Source organism: Podarcis gaigeae, assembly GCF_964106915.1.
Source record: "Podarcis gaigeae genome assembly, chromosome: 5".
In the NCBI taxonomy this organism is placed as follows: domain Eukaryota; kingdom Metazoa; phylum Chordata; class Lepidosauria; order Squamata; family Lacertidae; genus Podarcis; species Podarcis gaigeae.
The window spans coordinates 77174561-77181934 of NC_139681.1; the positions used below are offsets into that span (position 1 = coordinate 77174561).

The 7374-nt window shown below is 42.9% G+C and overlaps 1 long non-coding RNA gene across 1 annotated transcript; it reads right to left on the reverse strand.

The window, feature by feature from the left end:
* Positions 1-867: 867 nt before the first annotated feature.
* LOC310845881 lies at positions 868-2522 on the reverse strand. The gene is made up of 2 exons (XR_014565025.1): positions 2407-2522; positions 868-1061 (listed from the first exon to the last, which is right to left on the reverse strand). It is a non-coding gene; the product is annotated as an uncharacterized lncRNA (long non-coding RNA).
* Between the last annotated feature and the right edge of the window lie 4852 nt (positions 2523-7374).

The window sequence follows — 7374 nt, forward strand, 5'->3', positions numbered from 1 at the left end:
ATTTTAATTTGCATAGGTAGCCTCTTTTGCTGTAAAAGCTTCTCTTCTCAGGAAAATATTTGGGAAGAGTCTGGTTTCTGAGGCTCTTATCCTGATGGGTAATTTTCTCATTACAGTGGTACCTCGGGTTACATACGCTTCAGGTTACATACGCTTCAGGTTACAGACTCCACTAACCCAGAAATATTACCTCGGGGTAAGAACTTTGCTTCAGGATGAGAACAGAAATCGTGTGGCAGCAGTGGGAGGCCCCATTAGCTAAAGTGGTGCTTCAGGCTAAGAACAGTTTCAGGTTAAGAACGGACCTCCAGAACGAATTAAGTACGTAACCAGAGGTACCACTGTATTGTTTATTTTCAGTTTTTGTAAATACAATATCAAATTTTGTCTATGTGTTCTGCATAATTTATGTGAAGCTTTTGCTTTCTAATGCATTTGATTTGGGCTTTCTTTTCTTGATATGGTCCACGTGCTCATCCCATTTTTTGTTTCCTTCCTTCATACTCGTTTCATTAAAGCTGTCTGCTTCAGGCTGCAATGCTATAACTCATTTACCTGCTGAACCCCAAGTGTTGAGTAGATTGTACTATGTATGTTTCACTTACTGGTATATGTACTTTAAAAGTCCTGACAGGAGAAGGAAGGTGGTTTGGCCGCCTTTGAGCAGTTTCTGTTTCTTATCATACAGACACAGGAAATGAAGGAATCTCTTTCATTCCAGCTATGACTGTTGCTCAATACATGTGCCAATGAGCAGATTATCATTCCTTGCAGCCACTTGTGAGCACAGCGTAGCATAAAGAGCAAAATCCCTGCCAACTTTACAGTCATATATCCTGTCACATGGGACGGATGACACATCAAGAGTAGAATCTGAACCATTATGTTAAACAGCGAAAGTGGGAAGAGTTCAGTATGCTTCTTTTGAACTTGACATCTCTTTAACCCCCTCGGCTGGGAAGTTGTTGCTTACAATAGCACAATCCTGGACGCATTATTTTCCCTTTTACAGTTATTTCCCTTTTTCTAAAATTGCAATAAATTGCAGCTCCAACAGTAACCTGCAGCAAACAAATAGAAAAAGGTAATTTACAGCAAAGAAAACACAGGGCATGTTATCATTAATTTTCTCTTTTCACATTCAACAAAAAAATAAAATAATTTTTAAAATAAAATTTCTTCCAACCCATAGCCCCATATCTCCACATGGTGATAGCTTAATCATTTTACCAGCTTTACCTATTTTCCTCAATTGCCAATATTGTATTAATTTTTTATTCTTTTATCTTGGGGTGGTATTCAACTTCATTTTACTCAGAGTAGACCCATTGAACTTAATGGCACTGTTATACAGTGGTTCCGCTCCTTTCTCCTGGGCAGTGTCCAGAAAGTGGTGGTGGGGCTGCCTTATACCCAGTCAGACCATTGGTCCATCTACCTCAGTTTTGTCTACACTGATTGGCCACAGCTCTTCAGGGTTTCTTACTATAGGTTAAAAGACTAGCAGGTAGCTGGAAAAAGACTCTTCCACTAATAATAATAATAATAATAATAATAATAATAATAATAATAATATGGCACCCATCTGATTAGGTTGCCCTGGCCACTATGAGTAGCTTCCAACAAATTATAAAACCACAGTAAAACATGAAACGTTAAAAACGTCCCTGTACAGGGTTGCCTTCAGATGTCTTCCAAAAGTAAGATAGTTGCTTATTTCCTTGACATCTGATGGAAGGGTATTCCACAGGGCAGGTGCCACTACTAAGAAGGCTGGTTCCCTGTAACTTCATTTCTCGCAGTGAGGAAACCACCAGAAGGCCTTCAGACTTGGACCTCAATGTCCAGGCTGAATGATGGGAGTGGAGACGCTCCTTCAGGTATACAGGGCCAAATCCATTTAGGGCTTTAAAGGTCAGCACCAACACTTTGGGTTGTGCTCAGAAATGTACTGGGAGCCAACGTAGATCTTTTAGGAGTGGTGTTATATGGTCTCCCAGCCACCAGTTTAGCTGCCACATTCTGGATTCATTGTAGTTTTCGAGTCACCCATCCCCAAAATGCTTGGTACCTGGAGAAAACAAGCAAAAGCCCAGGCAGCAGTTTCATAGAATCATAGAACTGTAGACTTGGAAGGGACCCCAAGGGTCATCTAGTCCAAACCCCTGCAATGCAGGGAACTCAGATAAAGCCTCCATGACAGATGGATAAAGGAGATAACTCTGTATCTGATATACATTAATCTCCCCCAGTCCATCCATTCGGCATGTATTCTGCTTTGAACTGCTGCTTTTGCAAGCAACCCAAAGTCCCCCAACAGTGGGCCAGAAGAAGAAAGAAGCATACTTATTGACCGGTTTTCTGCCAAGGGCCAGTTCATTATTACTCTTCTAGCACAGAGCTTACCTGTAATTCAGCAGCAATTTTAAGAGTCACGTACAGGAGAGATGCAAGCCAAGCTGTGAACCAACACCAGGCAAGCGTGGGTTTCTGTTCCCTGCAACACAGACAGACAGACCCTTAGGGCCAGTTGTGTTGCAAGCCTCTGACATCACCAGGTTCTAGAATTTATGGATAATTGTAATCTGGATAGACTTCCACTGTTGTTCTCATCTGGGGGACAGGCCAGCTCTTAGGATAATGCTGGCTGGGCTCCCTTTGCTGATGTTACAAACTATTTGCTCAATCAGCAAAAGTGTAGTTCTCATGCCTGTGCAGTTCCCTGTTTGGCTTGTCTTCTGCACCGATGCTGATCAGTCGTGTGTGTGTGTGTGTGTGTGTGTGTGTGTGTGTGTAGGGGGAAGCACTCGCAGCGGGAAAACCATGTGGTGCCAGTTCAAGAGAACCAAGCTGTAAGTTACATCTCAATCAAGTAGTTGCCTGCTAGCTTGTCTGTCATCTGTAACTGAGAAGATCACCCAGACATGTGCATTAATCTGGGAACCCGGGTGTGTGTATTGAGATCATAGGGATATTTATGTATGCCACTACTGTGGCCCGTGTTTCATTAGCCCCAAAATGGAAAACGAACGAGGGCCAAATCAAAGAAGAGTGGCAACTTAAGTCGACAGAATATGCACAGCTTGCGGATTTAACACACAGAATAAGAGAACAAGAAGAACATACGTTTAGAGAAGATTGGAAAACGTTTATTGAGTATCTGGGAAATAACTGTTTGCCGCTCAAAACGCTGGTAGCATTAAGATAAATTCAACAGTGTAAATAAGTCGTGATGGATGGAATAATGGAATACTGAATGGTATAGTTTCTGCAGGGATTTATGATATGTAAAATGGACCATGGAAGAAGAAGATGAGAATTCGTTGATATTTTAAGGATGTAAAAATGAGAACTTTAAATGGTAAAACAGAACTTTTAATAAAAATTATACACCAAAAGAAGAGAGAGATCATGGGGATATCTATTTGGAGACAAAAAGCATCCCATGAAAAGGACAGAACACAATTTTGCAGAGGGGGTGAGTCACACGGAGACAGTTACGGTTGCAAAAATGGGACAGGCTGGTATGGAATGTGCATAGAGTTTGGGGATAATAGCATGGTGCCAGCAAAACATGTAATCTACTTTCACCACAGCTGTTATACTAATGCTCCAAAGTTTGCACTGGCTCCCTATTGTCTTCTTTCTAGGCACAATTCAAGGGCCTTTCCGGACAGTGGTCTTCTTCCCAGGGATATCACAGAAATTTCTGCCAGAGCCAAAGCAATTGAGGCAAATATACATCAGTCCTCCTTTAATGAAACAGAGTAAGGTTGTTGCCTGACAAGAGCCTTGTAAGGAGACATAGCATTCACATTTGGGGGGAGGTGAGTGATACAACAATAGACTAGGGTGAAGAACCTCAGGGAGGCTGATGAATGCAGCCGCACAGGCCCTCTATCTGGCTGAGGGGCCACCTTCTCCAGAGGACTGAGGGGGCCCACGTGCAATACTTTGGTGGGTGGTTTCTATCACCACGCCCCTGTTTCTGTTTGATCCTCACCTGAGCACAAGCCAATCATTTTGCTTCCAGCTAGCAGTCCAAAGAATACACAACTGTGATTTCCACCAATTGCCTCATGCTGAGGGCAAGCGGGACTTTCAGCGACCAAGTTCTAAGGAGCAATTTTCTCGAGCTCTTAACATGTGTGGAGGATCACACTGAAAACCATTACCACAATGCATGCAGCAGGACTTAATTAATAAATTTATTAGGTGCATTGTCTCACTGTAGGCAGCTCAAGGGTGTCTTTATAAAAATGACAACACACACATTCATTAAAACTGGGTGAGGGGGAACGACCCATTAGAAAGCACCCTGTGTTGGACTTCCTGAACAACTCTCCCTTACATATATTTTGAGTTCTGGTAGCAGTTTCCACTTGGTTCCACCTCTGGGGAAGTCATGTTTCTTGCTTTACAGACACGTTCTATTTATGGGGATTCCTCTCTTTGAAGATACTTCCAGGCCAGGTCTAGTTTAAAAATGAAAAACTCTTCTAAGAAGGGGAGAGCAAAAGCCTGGTTGGCTGCTGTGGGAGTAGATGAGCCTTTGCCCTGATTCAACGGGCTCATTTTATGTTCTCGTGCATAAAAACGGACATTTGCACAGTTCCTGAAAATCTCTGCCCTCTTTTGTCCTCTTTTCAGGTGATGTCTAAGTGGCCCACCTAGCATCATTTAGCTGTTACATCAGGTCGTGGGGCTCCACTAAGGATTAAGCCCAGGAACACATGAGAGCCAGTGTGGTGTTGTGGTTAAGAGCGGTAGACTCCTAATCTGGTGAACTGGGTTCAATTCTCCGCTCCTTCACGTGCAGCTGCTGGGTGACCTTGGGCCAGTCACACTTCTCTGAAGTCTCTCAGCCTCACGCACCTCACAGAGTGTTTGTTGTGGGGGAGGAAGGGAAAGGAGAATGTTAGCCGCTTTGAGTAATGATAAAGTGGGAGATCAAATCCAAATTCGTCCTCCTCCTCCTCTTCTTCTTCTTCTCTGGTGGCTTCCATTACTAGAGCCACATTCATGTAAGGCACCATGATACCACTTCAAACAGCTTCAAAGAATCCTGAAAAGTGTAATTCGTTAAGGCCGATGAGTGTTATTAGGAGCTGCCATGGAACTACAATTTCCAGAGTTCCCTGGGAAAAGGGACTGGCTGTTAAACTGCCCTGTGGATTGTGGCTCTGTAGGGGAATACAGACCTCCTAACAACTCTCAGCACCCAAACAAACTACAGTTCTCAGGGTTCTTTGGGGGAAGCCATGGCTTTTTAAAGTGGCATCATAGTTATTTAAATGTATGGTGTGAATGTGGCCTCAGTGTGCTAAGATAGAGGTGTTCCTCTTAATTTGCCTAGTGGGAGAATCTTCGCTCTAGTTACTGCATTCGTAAGTCCCATCACTGGCAGGACTGAACTTCTTACTTATTTCGTTCATTAATCGCTTAGCATTAAATATCCTGAAGGGATTTAACAATAAAAACAGCAACAATAAACACATGTAAAAAATACAATTTCAATCCGAGGCAGATAAAAACTGTGAACAAAATCCCACTTGAAAGGCTTGCTGTTAAAAGGCTTAGCAATTTAAACGCTGGAAGGAGATGGCAAAGTCTTCTCCCGTATAACTTTAAATGAAATGTAGCTTGCAGTGCTGCCACGAGTTATTTAAAGGTGGAGTCGCTCCCATTGGGTTTATGCATGAGTAGATTGGCACAGCATTGCAGCCTTGGCATTCAAAAATTGCATTACACATCTTTAAACTCCATGTCCCTGGTTGTTACTGAAGCTCTGCTCTTGCTGAATGGATGGGTGCGAAGGAGGACACGTTCTTTCAAGATTACTCAGAGCCAAGATGTCTGAGCTTGTAGAACAAGTTCCCTCTCAGTGATGGGAAAGTGGCAATATGTGGTGGAGCTTATGCTCTCCTTAGGAGAATTCACCGTCTGCTGCAAGCAGCATATTATACAAATAAGGTCAGTGGGACTGGGTCACATTCAAGACCTCCTCATTCTCCACCACCATGCCCAAATAATAGCGATTTTACGCCACGCTTTTCCACCGGCAAACCAACACTAATGAAACAGAAGCCGCTCTCCAAAAATGAACTAATCAAATTTGTGATTTGAGGACTCAGTAAATGATCGGACTGCTCCTCCCATTTCATCCAATCTTACTTGAAAAACTGAACATCCTGTGTTTGGCATGATTCTCATTTCCTTATTTTTTTTAAAAAAATAATTGTTAGCAGCCATTGTTAACCTCTGCATTATGAGGCTGAGATATTTTAAACCCATGCTGTTCTTAATGGCAGAAGTACAGTATATCCCACCTTTCTTTCAAGTAGTTCAAGGTGGCATACAAGGTAGCTTTCCTTCACCTCATTTTATCCACACAACAACCCTGTGAGGTGGATTAGGCTGAGAGACAGTGACTGGCCCAAGGTCACCCAGTGAGTTTTCAGGGCTGAGCAAGGATTTGAAGCTTGGTCTCCCAGGTATCAATTAATGTCATCACCTATAATTTGAACTTATATAACACATACATGGCACATTCCACAGGGGTAGCTATATTAGTCTGTTACAACCATCTTTTGTCACTTTATCCTCTTGCACAATGGGTCTTGCTAGATAAGCCAAAAGGAACACCCACAGACTAACGCCTCAGCCACTGAATCACTGTGGCATCCTGAGTAATTGGTTCTGAAGTTGACTCAGTTTAACCCTCTGTAAAATGGGTGTTATTTTTGCCTATGACTATGATTATTTAAAAGTATATACAGTGCTTAGAGAAAAAGGTGCCAGAACTAACCACTAACACCTTCCTTGTTCTCTTATACAGTGGTACCTCAGGTTAAGTACTTAATCCATTCCAAAGGTCCGTTCTTAACCTGAAATTGTTCTTAACCTGAAGCACCACTTTAGCTAATGGGGCCTCCTGCTGCCGTCACGCCGCTGGAACACGATTTCTGTTCTCATCCTGAAGCAAAGTTCTTAACCTGAAGCACTATTTCTGGGTTAGCGGAGTCTGTAACCTGAAGCGTATGTAACCTGAGGTGCCACTGTAATGGCAATGGTGCCCATCTGGGAGGTGCCAGAATTGAGTTTGTGCAAGTTCCAGCTGAAAAAAAAGCCCTGAGTATATTCCTCCTCCCAAGAGAGCCCAGGTTGGCAAACACACAGAAAAGAAGACAATGAAATATTGTTAAAGCAATTCCAATACAGATTCAGATTGTGAATGATCTCTAGTTAAAAGATTTGTTGGAAGAGGGAGGTCTTCAGTGGGCATCTAAAAGACAACAGAGGTGGTGTCTGCCTAATGGAGGGGTCAGCAACCTTTTTCAGCCATGGGCCGGTCCACTGTACCTCAGACCATGT